The 17,000-nt window shown below is 41.6% G+C and overlaps 1 long non-coding RNA gene across 1 annotated transcript in view; it reads right to left on the reverse strand.

The window, feature by feature from the left end:
- The window catches only part of LOC141411417 (uncharacterized), a 559,189-nt gene that overhangs the window by 49,091 nt on the left and 493,098 nt on the right, over positions 1–17,000 (reverse strand). The gene's annotated exons all lie outside the window — the stretch shown is intronic.

Consider the following 17,000-nt stretch of genomic DNA (forward strand, 5'->3'; position numbering starts at 1 on the left):
AAAACTTTGACTTATATTTTACATGTTAAATCACTGAAAGATTGGGTACAACAGTGCATAAAGCTTCAGAACCTGCAAATATTTGAACGGTTTTTGTAAGCCGAGCAGCTGCCAGTCAGCTGGCTTTGACAAGCTGCCACGGTTTTGTCACTTAATAGTGGGTGTTAGGCTAAGTGCAAAACACTCTGGCAAACAGATGTCAAACCCGTATCAATGGGGGTTGTGAAGTGGAGAGTTTTAACCCACATCATGGGAGCTGGTGTGCACACGGGTCCCGGCCGCAGGGAAGGCACGCTCCTAGAAGTTGTGGCCTGGCCTGGGGTGATGGAGATGCGACCTTGGGATTCTGTAAAAGTGTGGATGCTCCTCTTCCGCCCAGGCAGAGAAGAAACTGGGCAAACCGCGATGCAGGGCTTGAGGGATTGTCAAATGTAATCGCCTCACCCCTACTACTCTACTCTATCTGTTCCCACTCCCTTTCTGCAGACGGTGGCTCTCTGCAGATCCCTAGGCACAAAACTGTAGGCGCAGACTCGGGGCTTCCCTTCCTCCAGCTCTCTTTGGGTGCTGCCCTTCTCTCTCCCAAGCTCGGTCGCTGCAGCAAGCCTTTTTCAGCCTCCAGTGAGACTAGGGGGAAGCGACACATTACAAGACCTGCGATGATGGGGCACCGCCAAGGTGGCACCGCCAAGGTTTTCCTGCGAGGCCCAGAGCCAAGTGCATAGGGCCTGCGCACCAGACCTTTTATTCTTCTTGCTGTCATCGGAGCGTTTGGGTCCGAACTGGCCTTGTCGCGTTGTTAGCGACAGTGATGGGGTCAAAAGACGCTCGCTCGAGTCCTCGCTGCTTTGCAGGGCAGGCAGAGCGCTCCAAAGAACACCTTTGTTCAGACACCCAGAGGAGGGTCCTGGGGGTTCCTCTCCCCCAAGCACAGTCCTCCCAAATGTCTGAATGGTCCCCTTAGCCAGAAGGGCAGGCGCTCTTAAGGGTCCCCGGTAAAAAGCCCCCTCTGTCCTGCACCTCACGGGAATCCTTCAGCCTTTGTATTTCTCGTTCTTGGACTCTAATACTTAGGCATGGCTGCTGGGTGAGGTGTCCTCTCTTGGAAACAGTGTAGATTGGATTATTCTGCAGTAAGAGAATTACTCACCCAGAACATTGGTTATCTTTGAGATGTCTCCCCAAATTTTCATCTCTCAGTGAGGTGGTGCCTAACTTGTACACTGAATGCCAGCATTTACAGGATCACTTCTGTCACCTTAGGCTCATGCCATAACAGATTACTGTTAGTTTTTTTTTATAGTATAGTATGGTATAGATTGCATTTGACTTAATAGTTAGCTCCCATTTCTCCTTTCCTCTGTATTACCATCCTGCCAAACCTTTATTTTTGGAACTTAAAGTCGGAAGGTTAAAATAAAAAAAATATTGATTGTAACACAAAGTGTGATGAAATACAGATGTATCCTTAGGAAGACTTTTTTTTTTAATTCTCAGGGCTTTCCCTGAGGAAGGTGACTGCTTTGCCGAGCATATTCCTTCATGATAAGTTTTTTTTTTTTCCCAAAATGACTGTGAATCTTTTGGCTGTTCTGTACGGTACAGTAAACAGAGGTCAAAATACTCTACTTGCAATTCTGATTATTCTCAAATCAGCCTGAAATGCTCTCTGATGCTCCGTGGATGCATACACAGTTGAAAGGAGATCCTTACTGGTTCCTTGTATTCTTATGAATGGAACACAATCCAAACATAGTTCAAAGTCCTCCCCCCAGAGATATAGAACAAATATTCCACCAGGATGGGGGGATGTTACTGAGCTTCTCTGTGCCCACTGATTTCCATTGTATTTCAAGGAAAAGCAGATGCCTGAGATGTTAAAAAAAAAGGTCACAGATTAATTAATTCTAAAGGCTCCTAGATGCATTGCATTTTCACTTTCTGGCTAAAGTTTGCTATTTTCACCTGTAGAAGTGTCCAATCCCAGGTCTTCTGCTGAAGTGTGTTTGCTTTCCAAGAAGGCAGGGTTAGAGCCAGACAGGTGCCACCAGGCACAGGTCCACTGATTTTGACCTTGGAGGTAGAACTACGCAGGAAGCAGATTTTCATTAGGTAGACTTATTAGGATGTGGAGGACTCAAATCTCTTGAGAGAGGGGCAGGTAGCTCTTGCTCATGTCCCAGATGTACGGTGAGGATGTGGTGTAGCAACCATATGGTTCCCAGCTAAATTGTGGGGTGCAGGCTGAGCCGTTCCAGGGGGATTAGCACCTCAGGGATGGAGCTTGAAAGCCACAGATGATGCAGGTAGAAGGAGGGCCTCCTTCAGATGAATGACCCTTCCCATAAACTGGGTTCCAGGAGAGGAACTAGCATAACATCATAGTGTTCTCTTCTTTTATTTTTCTCAAAGTCACTCAGAGCTAGTTATGACCTTCTTGTTCAGGCAATATTCATTTGCTTACCACCTGGAGAAATGGGTTCATATCGGTGGACTCTATACTCTCAAAAATTCTTCAAATTTACGTTCTACCTACTGATCCCTTATTAAAGGCAATAGTTTCGCTTTTGTGGTAAATTTTCTATGCATGTTATCTAAGAATTTAAGTGGAACCAACTTGTAAGCTTTAAAATGATGAGTTTCACTGGTTTGTTGTTTTCTGTCTTCACGTTTAACTGGACACAGCTTCTTCCTTTTCTTCCTCTGCCCTGTTCCCTCTCAATACTTAACCAATATAGATGTGATCAGAACTGAATCTAAAGATTGTTGAAGAGGGATAAAATTGGTACTGCAAAATATTCTCTGCATCAGAGCTGAAGAGGGCCAATAATTCCCTCTGTTTCAATTCTCAAATTCAGAAGCACAGCTTCAATTACTGGAAGACCTCATCAAAAAGTTCTCTCAATGGAGAGTCACTAATAATGCATATATTATATCTGACATAAATCCCAACAAATGATTACAATACCTTATGATATATAAATTATAACAATGTATATGAATAAAGGGCCTTCTCAATTACTAACTTATAATTAAAACAATTTTCATTTGCAAGGTTAAACTAAACTTGAAGTTTCTAATACTTATTGGACTGTGCCTCGTTCATGCTGATTTATAGAGTCTCGACCATCCTCTTCAGCCTTACACTACAGCCTGTGGAGGTGAGGGCATGGTGTGATCTGTGGCCACCTGGAGCAGTGGTTGGTACCTCCCAGATGTTGGAGATATTTGTTGAATGAAGAGATGGGCAGTTGCACAAGAGAGTCTGTGACAGTCCGGCTTTGTTCTTCTGTTCTGCTTTGTGTAATCTTGGATGAGTTCTGGAGATATTGACTCCTATGTTGTAGGATTCCTGGGACAACCAGCTCTCCCCATATCATTGTAGTGTTCTGGTTCTTCTTCTTCTGTCTTCTCAGCAGACCCTGCACCTGATTTCCTACCCAGGAGACCAGTGCAGAGGATGGGTCAAGCCAGCAAACACCTCATTTTCTGGGGGGAGAGGTCCCATAGTCTTGTCTGGATGGCCCCTCTGGGTTTGGAAGCACGTGTTCACAGCATCAGCACACTCTCTTCTGCCCTGATGTCTCAGTGGTTTTTGCCTGAGTCCAACCTGAGATGAACTCTCCCTTCTCAGAGCTGTGATCTGTGACAACAACTAGACACTGTTGCATGCTGTCTTGTACTCAGATTGACTTTTTGTGGAAACAGCAGTTGTATCTTACACCTCTTACTGCTCCTGCTGATTAAGGCTTATTCCTTGACTTGAACGTTCACACAATTGGAGTCCACAGTCCCTATTTCATAAAATATTGGAGTTGAGGGCCTTAACCCTTACTTGTTCGAGGTTTTCTTTTTTGTTTCAGACATCCATTCATGATCCATCCATCCATCCATTTATCCTATCCATCCAACCATTCATTCACTATAGATCCATCCATTCATCTATCCATCCATCCCTCGACCTACCCATCCATCCATTCATTTCACAAATATCTACTGTATGCCAGGTTCCAGGCATTGCCTTAGACTTTGGGGTGAAATAGGGAGCTGAGTGTGGGGTCAGTCTTTGTCCTTGAAGAATGTGAGCGATTTGTAAGAGGGTTTGGTGAGATTTCTGCTTATTTTTCTGGAATAGCTCCTCTTTGTCCTTCTCAGCTATGTTTCCTCCTCATGTGGTATTTACTTCTTAAAGCTTCTTCTCTTTTTGTTTCTGGTAATATGCTTTCTTTCTTTTCTCTTAGGTCTATGATCATGTGGTGGAAATGATGTTACCTTGGGAGAAAAGTTAATTTTTTCTGGCTGTGAGTCCACCTGATGCAAAAGTCTCTGAATAATTCAGTTTTAAGTTCAGTTAAATTATTGCTTCTTCAGCTCAGTATCAACTAGTGTCTGGATAGGACACTTGGCATGTTACCTTACTTTCCTAGGATTTCAGTTTTCAAAGCTCAAAATTAAAGTAGCATATTCAACGGTTTCTGGATCCCTTTTCCAGGTTGAATGCTTATTATTCTAGAATTGAATAATGGGATGTCTTGTCCTGGTTTATGCCTTCAGGGCTCCATTTCTACATCTAAGAAGTGGGTACAGAAGGCACTATCTTCACAGAAACACTGGTGCTCATGGAGGAATCTGGAGCTTCCCACCGTGTCCAGTGCCAATTGCTATGGAGAATTTCCCTTCTTACTCCATGTCCAGGCACAGAAGGGGCAGAGCAGAGAGGGTGCCTGCAGCAGCCCTGTGGGGACAGAATCCCCCTGCCATTGGAAGTCTGCAGCTCTGACACAGTACTGGGTGTTAGCACTCAAAGAGTGATTTCATAAAGAAAAAAAAAGTGTAGTTTATACCAAAATGGAATAAACCCCCTTTTGAGTAACAACAATCTGCATAAATGCTTTAAGAAAGCCTATAATTATGATAAAAATGTTGCTCAAAGTTAAAATTATGAAGCAATCAAGATTTATAAACAGTCTCATCGACTTTTAATCATTCTTTCTTTTTTATATACAAACTGTACACAATATATGGCTGCAATATATCATGCTATACATCTTATTTTCAGTAATTTAGCTGAGTGAAATATATGTGAGGTGCCATTGAGACTAGGTTCCATATGCACGCAGTGATGGTGTGGAATGCTTACAGTGTGTGCACACACTGAGACAGCGATGGATCTTTTTGGCGTCTTACATAGAAAAGAAGCTTTTAATGTATCAGATTCTTTAAAATTCTAATTTGCATAGCTTCTTTTGCAATAGTTTGAAAAAGTCTGACGTGGATGTGAATATTGATTACCTTTTGCTAAAATAAAATATTGTTAATCACCAGATACCTGAGGCTCAAATTGAGAAGGGTGATCAATATTTGTCTATGTTGGGGGAAAATTGCGTATTTTGAGTGGTTGGAAATAAGCAATTTGGCTGCTAATCTAACATACGACTTGCAGATACTATGTTTGAAACTTTCCCCTAAATAATTTTTAAATGTTGAAGCTCAAAATGCAGAGCGAAACCCAAGGATAATCTTGATGACAGTAGGCTTATTCTTTTTTGTGTGTGGTACTTGGGATCAAACCCAGGGCCTTCCACATGTTAGGCAAGTGCCGTACCACTGAGCTGCATCCCCAGCTCAAAGGAGATTTCTTAATGTCCATGTTTTTGTCAAGGACCTGAAGAAGATTCTGGCAATATTTTCAAATTGCATGGGAGCAGAACCTGGCGGCTGAACGCGTTTGCCCGGGGTCAATCCTTGCCTCCTTTGACATGGAGTTCCCTCACATGGACTTCCCCTGTGTCTTTACACCTCTGGAGTACTAGTCTAGCCCACTTAATTCTAGTTTCTTCATTCAGTGGTCCTGGCCACACGAAACTGAGCCTGTCCAAGTCTGAAGGGGTCCTAGGTAGAACCTCGTGATCTGAAGATGTGAAGGGGAAGGGTTAACTACTGAGCTCCATTGTGTCAACACATACCAGCCAAGGTCAATGTCCTCAGCTACTCTCTATGTTCTCTGGAAGGTTTCTTTATTCGGGTTCTCTTGGAAGACTCAGCCATGACAGACGTACTGCCGCTGCTGCCCAGTCCATTTCTGGACTTGAACTGGCTGGAACCATTCCTGTGGGGCTCATGTTTTCTGAAGTCATTGCCTCAGAACTTTACCCGGGTCTCTGCCAACCTTTCTGCCAAATCTTGGGCTGTTGCCTGTAGATGCCTCCCTCCTGCCATGAATCCTTCCTTCCCTTTCTGCTCAGGGTGGGGCCTTCTCTCACAGCTCTTCTCTGCCTGGTTGCATGGGCTCTGCATCTGTAATGGTTCTGCCATGTCTTTTCTGAGCCATTTACATCCCAAACCACTTGTTTAAAGAGCCTTTCTCCCCAGTCTACCTTGGGGTCCTCACTCTGTTAATTCTCAGTGCACGGACTTTTAACATGCAATATCTATCACAGTTTCACTTATGGATTTGTTTCTATGACTACTTGTTTAACATCTATTTTCCCCCATAGGTGGGTAGCTCCGTTAGGTAAGGATCTAGGCACTTTCCTCATTCTGCACTCGTAGTGCCTGACACGTGGTAAACACTCATAACACATTTTTAGATGAGTGAATATGAGCAGTGATGGCAGCCGCTCTGTGAGAGTTACAGGAGGCAACCCTTCTAGCAGTGGACAGCAGGCATCCCGGCACCATCGTTGAAAGAAGGAAAGCTTTTGGATCCCATGCTCTGCATTCTGCCCAAGGACAAGTCCCTGCTGTGGTGCAGAGGGCTGGAACTCAAGGAGAACATGAGGATCCCTCTGGACTGAGTTAGCAAAATTCAGAGGCTGGGTAAGTGAAGCAGCTGGAAGGTGGAGGGTGGAACGGTGAAGAAGAGAGGGCCACTCAACTGGAGGGCTCCAGAAGTCTTAGCAAAGAATCTGTGGCTGAGGACCAGACCCAAGGTAACACTAACCAAGGCTTATTAGACAGAAGCTGGTGGGGATTGAGAGTGAGGCAGAAACACTGGAGATTGAGCAGTGGGGCACTGCCACTGTGGACAGATTGCAACATTAATGCCATGGTATCCAGATGAGACACTGGCAAGCCTACCTTAGGGGCTGGGGACCACACACTAGTTAGCATAAGACGTGATCTGGTCCGGCCTCACAAAATCTAGCACCAGCCCTGCAGAGACACACAAGACACATGGAGATGGGAAGTAAAGCAGGGCCAAGTCAGAGGCTTGGAAAACACTGGTTCTCCACATATTTCACTGACAACTCACAACACCACATTCTCAGTGATCCCTCTGTAATTAAACTTTCTGCTCTTCTAGCACCAACAGTGAAAAAAGGCAGGCCACAGAAAACACAGTCTCTACAGTCCAGTGTGAAGTTTAAGAAACTCACTGAACACACTGAGAAACAGGAAAATGAGATCCAGAGTCAAGAGAAAGAGCAACCATCAGAAACCGATCCTGAGATGACCAGATGTCTCACTTGGCAAAGATTCAGGAAATGACCATTCCCACCAGAGGACCCAGTGGGGATCTTAGAAGGCAATGGGCATGGTAAAGAGCCAGGTAGGATTCACAGAACTTAAAAGCACAGCGACTGCAAAGGAAAAGGTCCTAGGTAGGCTTCACAGCAGAGGGGAGATATTAGAGTAATTAGTTTAGGACTGGGGTATGGCTTAGCAAGCATGAAGCCCTGAGTTCAATCACTATACCATTAAAAAAAGTAAGTACAAGATATGAACAGAAATCATCTAGTCTGACCAAAAATAAAAATTGAGGAAAAATTACTAGAGTCTCCAGGACCTATGGATAAGATCAAATGGCCTAACAGACATGCAATTGGAGGCCCATGGGGAGAATCCAGTGATATGGGGTGTAATTTTTTTTTCTGAGAAAATAATGGCTAGACACTTGCTTAAATAGATAGAAAATATGACTTATAGATCCCAAACTAATCAAACTTCAAGTGATAAAATATGGCAATCTGGGCTCAGAGGCTCCTGCATGTAATCCTAGCTGCTTAGGAGGTAGAGATTGAGAGGGTCAAAGTTCAAGGCCAGTCCAGGCAAAAAGTTAGGGAGACCCCCCTCCCCATATCAATTAATAAGATGGGCATGGTGGTTCGTCCCTGTGATCCCAGCCTTAGACGGGAGGGTCATGGTTTGAGGCTAGCACTGGGCAGAAAAAAAACCCTAAATAGCAAAATAATTAAAGTAAAGAAGGGCTGGAGTGGCTCGTTGATTGATAGAGTACCTGCCTAGCAAAAACAAAGCCCTGAGTTCAAACTCCAGTATCACCAAAAAAATAATATACCTCCCCCCGCAACACACATCCCTATGATGACAGGTAAGCAATCAGTCTGCTGAAACCAAGGTAAAGGGGAGGTCTTGAAATTAGCCAGAGAAAAAAAGACACATGGTCAGAGGAAGAAGCTGCCTCCTAGCAAGGTAAGAGAGAGCAGAACACAAGGAAGGGCGAGGAAGGAGAGTCAGGACTGTCAGTCCAGAGCACTTCTGTAGGAAACAAAAATATCCTTCAAAAGAGGAAGGAGCATGACATCAGCGAACTAGCAGACCTTCGCCAAAATGTGCATGGATGCCTTCCCAGAGAGTGGGGACCCAGAGGAGCACGGTGACATGTGCTGGACCATGCTGTCTTTCTTTCCTGACTTGCTTAAAGGTAAGGAAGTGCTGACAAAGTAGACCCACTGCTTTGGAATAAGCACAGTTGACAGATAGCCTAGGGGAACTGACTCTGCTCTGTCCTGCCGCTCGCTATTCTAACAAACGGAACTCTCGCTTACAAGCAAAGCAGAAACCAGCAACATAAAACGGCCATGCAATGTGAGAATGATAAAGTTTGTCCCAAAGTGAAACAGAAGCACTGGGAGTTTGCAAACTTTCTTGAAGATAAAGATGCCTGTTACCTTCTTGTCAGGAACGGATTATGCTAAGGAGCTATCATGTTCTTTAGAAGCCTTCTCAGAAGTGCTCCAGCACCAGAGCACCACAGGACAAGGGGGAGAAGTGTTGAGTAAAACTGGCCCTTTTAACAGAGTTGTTTGCAACACAATTTGGTATTATCTTCTCCTCAAGAGAAGTTCACAGGCAAACTTTAGAGCTGAATGGTTACTTGACTTTGAACGTTTGTGTATAGTGATAAAATAAAGATGCATTTCTCTTGAAAATAAAAAAAGGTAATATCCAAATAGCTGCTGTAAGCCTTGCTTAGTTTCTCCTTGCCTTTCTTCTTTGCTTCTTCCTTTCTCTCTCTTTATCCCTCTCTTCTTCCTGTTCCCCCCGCCCCCCCCGGAATATTAGTCATCATTTTCCATGGTAGCCATGGATAATTTACTTTTCTTTCTTTTGAATATTTTACTACTTTTATTATCAGCCAGATCATAAAAGTCTTACACATTATGAAATAATGGTATATTTAAAAAATTTGAATTATACCTTGTGCATAACCAAGAATACTTGTAATACGTACGTATGCTGTGGAGCATAATAATAAAATGAACAGCTACAAAAATATCACTCAGTTTAAGAATTACGTTATCAAAACCCTCGTGTTAACTGCAGGTTGTCCTCCATTTAGTCCTCTGTGTAACCCAAGAGACAACCACAAAGTTGAATTTTATATTTGTCATTACCTTCCTTTGTATCTTATATGTTGATCGCATGTATAAAGTTTAGGTTAGGTTATTTTTGAAGCTTTCTATAAATATTTTAATTTTATGCTACTCTTTCATGCAACATTAAATATCAATTTGTCCGTGCCTTAGAGTTTTGTTATAATTCACTTGTTTTTCCTTCAGTAAAAAGTTCTGCTTCTAGATGGTAAGTTACTACTCTTGCTCGTGAGTCCTCCATTGTGAATTAAACTTCGGAAAGACAGAAAGCTGTGTCACTGAATGTAGTACTCGGAAAACAAGAGACACCTTCGCTGGAATGTGCAGCGTTGCCTTTGAGGACTGGATCATTCAAAACTGTTTATTTAAAAATTGTATGTATTCATGAAGTATTTTAATAATTCGACACGTGTGCAATGTGTGATCCAGTCAGGCTAACTAGCATTTCCCTCACCATTTCGTTTCAGGAAACTTTGAACTCCTGTCTTCTAGTTTGCTATAAAATTTGCAGTAAGTTGTTCTAAGCGATAGTCAGTCTACTGTGAGTGGAGCACCAGAACCCATCCTCCCCCCGCTGGGCTTTGGTGCCTACCATCCAAACCCCTCTGTCCCCCACCCTCCTCTGTCCAGCCTCTGCTCTCTCTGTGCTTATGAACTGGCTTCGTCATGTGAGCATGAGTGAGAGAGTGTGGTACTCATCTTCCTGTGCCTGGCTTATTTTCCGAGCGTAATGTCCCCAATTCCGTCCGTGTCGCTGCAAATGGCAGAATTTCATTCTTAGTGCTGAATATTCCATTCCGCATACATACGGTCTCTCCACCCGTTCACCTGTCTGTTCAGGTCAATCGACCATTTTAAATTGGATTCTTTTTTTGATGTTGAGCTGCATTCCTTGTGTGTTCTGGAGATTAACCTCTTGTCAGATGTATAGTTTGAGAATGTTTTGTCCCATTCCGTGGGTGGCTCTTCACTCTGTTGATTGCTATACAGAAGCTTCTTAGTTTGATGTAATCCCATTTGTCTATTTCTGCGTTAGGTGCCTGTGTTTTGGGGTATTATATCAAAAATTAATTCCCTGTTCTGGTGTCTTGAAGTGTTCACCTGTGTTTTCTTCTGGTTGCATCATATTTTCAGGTCCTGCATTTAGACATTTGATCTGTTTTTAGATTTTTTTGTATATTGCAAGAGACGGGTCAAGTTTCCGTCTTCTTGTGGATGTCCAGTTTCCTCAGCAGCATTTATGGAAGAGACTGTCCTTTTTCCTGTGTATGTTTTTGGCACCTTTGTCAAAGATCAGTTACTGAGGATGTGAGTTTATCTATTTCTGGATTCTCTATTCGGTTCCATTGCTTGATGTGTTGGTTTTATGTCAGCTCACACTGCCCTGAGGTAAGGTATTGGGACACCCCCAGCTTTGTTCTTTTTGCTCAAGATTGCTTTGGTTATTTGGGGTCCTTCATGGTTCCATATGAATTTTGGGATAGCTTTTCTATTTCTGTGAAGAGTGCCATTAGCATTTGATGGAGGCTGCGTTGACTCTGTAAATCATCTTGAATAGTATACACGCTCGAACAATACAGACTTTCTTTACATTTTTTTAGTGTCCTCTTCAATTTCTTCCGTGAGTGTTTTGTAATGTTCATTGTCAAGATCTTCGCTCCTTTGGTTAAGTTTGTCCCAGGTATGATTATTATTATTTTTGTAGCTACTGTGAGTTAGATTGCTCTCTTGATTTCTTTTTCATTATTTTGTGTACAAAGTTGCTACTGATTTTGTATCCTGCAACCTCACATCTAATGTGTATGTGTGTGTACCTTTCAGGTTTTTCCCCATATAAAATCATGTCATTTGTAAACATAAATAATATGACGTCTTTTTTCCCAGTTTGGATGCTTTTTCTTCCCTAATTTTTCTGGCTAAGACTTTCACAACTATGTTAAATTGTTTCCAGATATTAGAGGAAATGCTTTCAGATTCTATTCAATTTGTGTGTTGGCTGTGTGTATTTGTTATGTATCGCCTTTATTGTGTTGAAGTAACCCTTTTATACCTAATTTGTTGAGGACTTTTTCATGAAGTGATGTTGAAGTTCACTGAATACTTTTTTTTTTTTGCATCTTTTGAGAGGATCATACGATTTTTGTCTTTTATCCTGTTGATATGATATTTCCCATTTATTGATTTGTGTATGTTAAAATATTCTTGAATCTTTGGGATAAATCCTATTTGACTATGATGTATGATTTTTTTTGCAGTCCTTGGGATGGAGCCCAGGGCCTCACTCATGCTAGGCAGTGGGCAAGTGTCTACCACTGAGCTAAGCCCCCAGCCCAGTGTATAATCTTCTTTATGTGCTGCTGGATTCAGTTTGCTAGTGTTTTCTCGAGCATTTGTACATCTATGTTCATTAGGAATATTAGTCTGATCTCTCTCTCTCTCTCTCTGTCTCCGTCTCTCTCTCTCTCTCTCTCTCTCTCTCTCTCTCTCTGTCTCTGACAGATTTCTCTATTTTGCTCAGCCTGGGATTCCAGGTCTAAAGCAATCCTCCTGCCTCAGCTTCCTGAGTAACTGGGACTACAGGAGCCTGCTGGATTCACAGGGTGAATTTGGAAGGGTTCCTTCGCTTTTAATTTTTGACATGCTTTGAGATTTGATGCCAGTTCTCCCTTAAAAGCTTGGTAACATGCAGTAGTGAAGCTATCTGATCTTGGGCTTTTAATCTCTAACTCAATCTCATTACTTATTGCTTGTTCAGATTTTCTGCGTCATCATGGTTAGATTTTGGTATGTCAGAAATTTATTCATTTCTTCTGGGTTTTCAATTTGTTGGAGTATAGTTGTTCACAACAAGTGCTTATAATTGTCTATATTTCTGTGAGATCAGTTATCATGCCTCTTTTTTCAATTCTGATTTTATCGTTTGGCTGTTTTCTCCTTTTTTCTTGGTTAGTCTAGTTAAAGGTTTGCTAATTTTATCTTTTTGAAAAATGAACTCTTCGTTTCACTGATCTTTAATTTTTTAGGCTTTAGCTTATTTCTGCTCTGACCTCTGTTATTTTTTCTGGGTTTGCGGTGTTCTTATTTGTCTAGCTCCTTGAGTTACACTATTTGGTTATTTATTTAAGATCTACATTTTTTTCAATCTAGGTACTTGTTATAAACTCTCTTAGTCCTGCTTTTGTTGTATCCTACAGGTTTCGGTATGTTGTGTTTCCGTTTCACTTTTTAAAGAAAATTTTAAATTTCCCTTTTGATTGCTTCATTGACTCGTTGGTTGTTCAAGAGGATGTTTTAAAATTTCTAAAGTTCCTCTTGTTAATTTCTAGCTTTATTTTATTGTAATCAGGGAAAATAAATGCTATGATTTCATTTTTTAGAATTTGTTGAAATTTGCTTTGGGTCCTAATGTATGAGCTATCCTTGTTCTAGGTACTGATGAGAAGAACGTATTTCTACAGCCTTCCAATGATGTGCTCTGAATGCTGCCAGGCTTGTTTGGTCTACACCACACCACACCATGCCGCCTTGGTCTTTTTTCTTTGTCTGGGTGTCCTACACATTGATGAAAGTGGGGTGTGAAGTCCCTGACATTATTGTATTGGAGTCTGCCTCTCCCTTCAGATTTAATAAGGTTTGCTTTATATAATGGGGTGTTCCAGCATGGAAACACATATCTGTAACTGTTATTTTCTCCTTTTGAATTGACATCATCTTTGCCATGATACAGTGACCTTCTTTGTCTCTATACAATTTTGATTTAAAGTCTATTTTACCTGACATAGTAGAGCTACTTTTGTCTGTTTTTGATTTCTGTTTGCCTAGAATATCTTCACCTTCAGTCCATGTGTATTTTGCCAGGAGAAGTGATATTTTTATATGCAATATATTTTTGAATTAAAAAAAATTCATTCAACCAGTCTAAATGTAATTGGGGAGCTTATCCATCTACATTTAAGATTATTATTGATGTGTAAGGACTTATTCCTGTCATTGTGTTATTTTTTTCTGGTTGTTTTGTATATCCTTTGTTCCTCTCTTACGGTAATCTTTGTTATTTGTTGGTTTTCTGCACCAAGGTTTTATTCTGCTCTTTTCTCCTTTGTATATATGTTCCAGTAATGAGCTTTATACTTTCACGTATTTTTGTCATGATTCTTTTTGTCTTTTGGCTTCTGGACATAGAAATCTCTTAAGCATTGCTTGTAAGGTTGGCTTAGTGGAGATGAATTTCCTCAAGTTTTGCTTATCTGGCAAAGTCTTTACTTCGCATTTCATTTCTGAAAGATAGCTTTGTTGGGTACAGTTCTCTTGGCTATTATTATTTCTCCTTCAGGAGTTTGAACACGCCATTCCATTCTTCCCTGGCCTGTCAGGTTTCTACTGAGATGGAGATGCCCTTATGTGTGACTCGATGCTTTTCTCTTGTTTTTAGAATTCTCTCTTTAGACTTGGACTTTTGATTTCTTGACTGTTACATGCCTCAAAGTAGACTTTATTTTGTCTAATCTAATTGAACTTCCTGGATGTAGATGTCTATACCTTTTCTGAGATTTGGAAATTTTCCAGCTATTATTTCATAGAATAAGTTATAGGTTTTAAATGTCTTTTCCCTTCTCTCCTCTTTATCACCCATAATTTAAAAGTTTTCTCATCCGATGAAGCCCTGTCATCTTGCATGCTTTCTTCATTCTGTTAAATTCATTGTTCTTTCTGTTTGTTTTGGTTTTTAAGTTCAGAAATCCTTCTGATTGATCTGTCTGTTGTTGAGGCCCTCAGTGGTGATTTTAATTTTATTTATTTAGTTCTTCAGCTCCAATATTTTTGTCTTCATTCCTTTTTTTTTTGTGGTACTAGGGTTTGAACTCAGGGCCTACACCTGAGTCACTACATCAGCCTTTTTTTGTGATGGGTTCCTTCAAGATAGGTCCCATGAACTATTTTCCTGGGCTGGCTTTGAACTACAATCCTCCTGATCTCTGCCTCCTGAGTAGCTTGGATTACAGGCGTGAGTCACCGACACCTAGCTTATCTTCATTCCTTTTTGTGACTTCTACATCTTTGGTGAATTTCTCATTCAGAGCATGAAATATTCTCCTAATTTCTATCCATTTTCTCTTGTGTCCCACTGAGTTTCCTTAAACTCATTAATATGAATTATAGTTCAGGGAATTTTTTCTTTTCTTTGGCATTTGTTGCTAGAGAGTTGTCACATTGGCTTGGCTTTTCATGTTTCTCGTGCGTCTATTTGATATTTGAATATCTGGTGGATCTGTATCAGTTTTACAGGGAAGTTTTTGTGGCCACACGGAGTGGGGCCGTCCTATAGGTCTGGGTGGTGCAGGACGACATGCTAGCAGCGGGGGTGGGTGCACATGGATGTCCATGGGCCACATGGGCTCCCGTGCTGCACCTGTCAGTGTCCAAATGCAGCCTCAGTGCCTTTGTGAGTTCTTGGTTGGTGGAGCCACTCAGGGAAGGGCCACTCAGTCACTTGCAAGGACCAAAGGTGGGTGGCAAGGGCACTTGTTTGCTTCCTGGGACTGACTATGAGGAAATTTCTCCCTATATTTTTTCTTTGCTATTTGCAAAGTGGTGGATGAACACTACTATTTGGAGGTACAGAACATGCACACACACACACACACACGTGTACACACACATGTACACACACACACACACACACACACACACCACACACACACACAGTGCTCTTGCCTTCTTCTGAAGAGACACGCTTACCAAGGTCTTCTCCTTGAGGCTGGTTCTCTGCCCTTCTTCCAGTCATTCATGGGCTGCTCTCAAAAACTGACATTCTGCATATCAGTACAAAATCTGGAAAAAACGTGTTTCACGTGCCAGTTGGATAGTTGTTTGTAGTGATAGCAAATTACATTAAAAGACTAAGTCTTATCTAGCTCATGTAGACAAATTTACTCACATTTAAAGAATAATTAGAATATGACCGAATATTCTTTTTTATTGGCTCAATTGCTGCATTTTCTAATATCCTTTCCGTGCTTTTCAAGGGCTACCCTTCTGAACTCTGCATCTTGAGAATGAAGAACTCCACGAGTGGGGCGGAGACATCCCCATCAGCTGGGAACTTGTTAGGTTGCTGGCTCTCATGGCCCCCACCTTCTGCAGGGCTCCGGGAAGCGCTGCCCTCTCACAGAGTTTCAGATTTGCCTTGGACACTGAGGTTTACTGCAATAGTTTTAGAGGTGAATAACTGAATGTTTTGTGCAGCAGGCTCGTGCAACGAATCTCCAGACAGACATGAATAAGAACTTGTTTTGGGGGGGGCAGTCCTGGGGTTTGAACTCAGGACCTGATGCTTGCTAGGCAGGTGCTCCAACACTTGAGCCACACCCCTCAGCCCAAGAGATTTTAATTATTGTTTTTGATACTTTTATGGAATGTGTGCATAAACCCCTTGTTTTACATAAAAGATTGCTTGTTTTATGGTTTAAGATAATGATAAAATGTGTTATGATGTTCTTCTAAGTTCATTGTCTAGACAATTCATGAGTTATTTGGGGGTCAGACTACACACAATCTTAGTTTAGTGTGTAAATACTTAAATCTTTAATGCCTTGTTACTCATCGTCCCGTGCTGCCTTGTGGTTGCTAAAATATAAAGTAGGGTCTCTAATTTAAAAACAGAAACTTGCTTTCAATGGAAATTTGGGCTTTGACTCTTTTATCATTTAGACACTGATGGAGAGTGGAGGAGAATCAAAATGAAGTAAATATTCGTGAAATGCTATGGGCTGGGAAGCAGAGAATTGGGGGTGACATCTTCAGACTTGGGATAATCAGCCTCTAAATTAATTTTACCTCTCTTCTCTCTGGATTTCTCAAGCCATTATTTACAAGCTGTCAAATTTCATGGTTGAAGTGATTTGTACAGAGTGTGCACTGAGGACATATTTTATCCGTTCATTTCTTGACTGCTCATGGTAACCACTCATCTCCTGAAGAACTCTTTTCTGCTTGCACAGAACATAGATTGAAATATCAGTCTTCAATCTGTCCCTAATGCAGGGACAAAGAGAACACGCTGAGAAGTTATTGAGGCCTGGGTTCAAGTCATAGCTCTGCCCCTTACCCATTCTGTGCACCACAATTTCCTCACTGCTAAAGTGCAGGTGATGATAGCCTAGCGTGCAGAAGAGCTGCAGTGAGAGTGAAACAGGTTAACATGTGTGAAGCTCTGTCACTTGGAAAATTTTTAAAGAGCTTGGGAGACTTTTTCTAAATGAAAATCTTTGTAAGTGCAGCTTTATCTACACTTGAATTTCCTCCTGAAGGAACAGTCACTTCCAGGAATAGCAGACAAGGTAATTTGCAGTAACTCTCCCACAGAGGATAATCCAAGAAGCT

Source organism: Castor canadensis, chromosome 10 (genome assembly GCF_047511655.1).
Source record: "Castor canadensis chromosome 10, mCasCan1.hap1v2, whole genome shotgun sequence".
NCBI classification, from domain to species: Eukaryota; Metazoa; Chordata; class Mammalia; order Rodentia; family Castoridae; genus Castor; species Castor canadensis.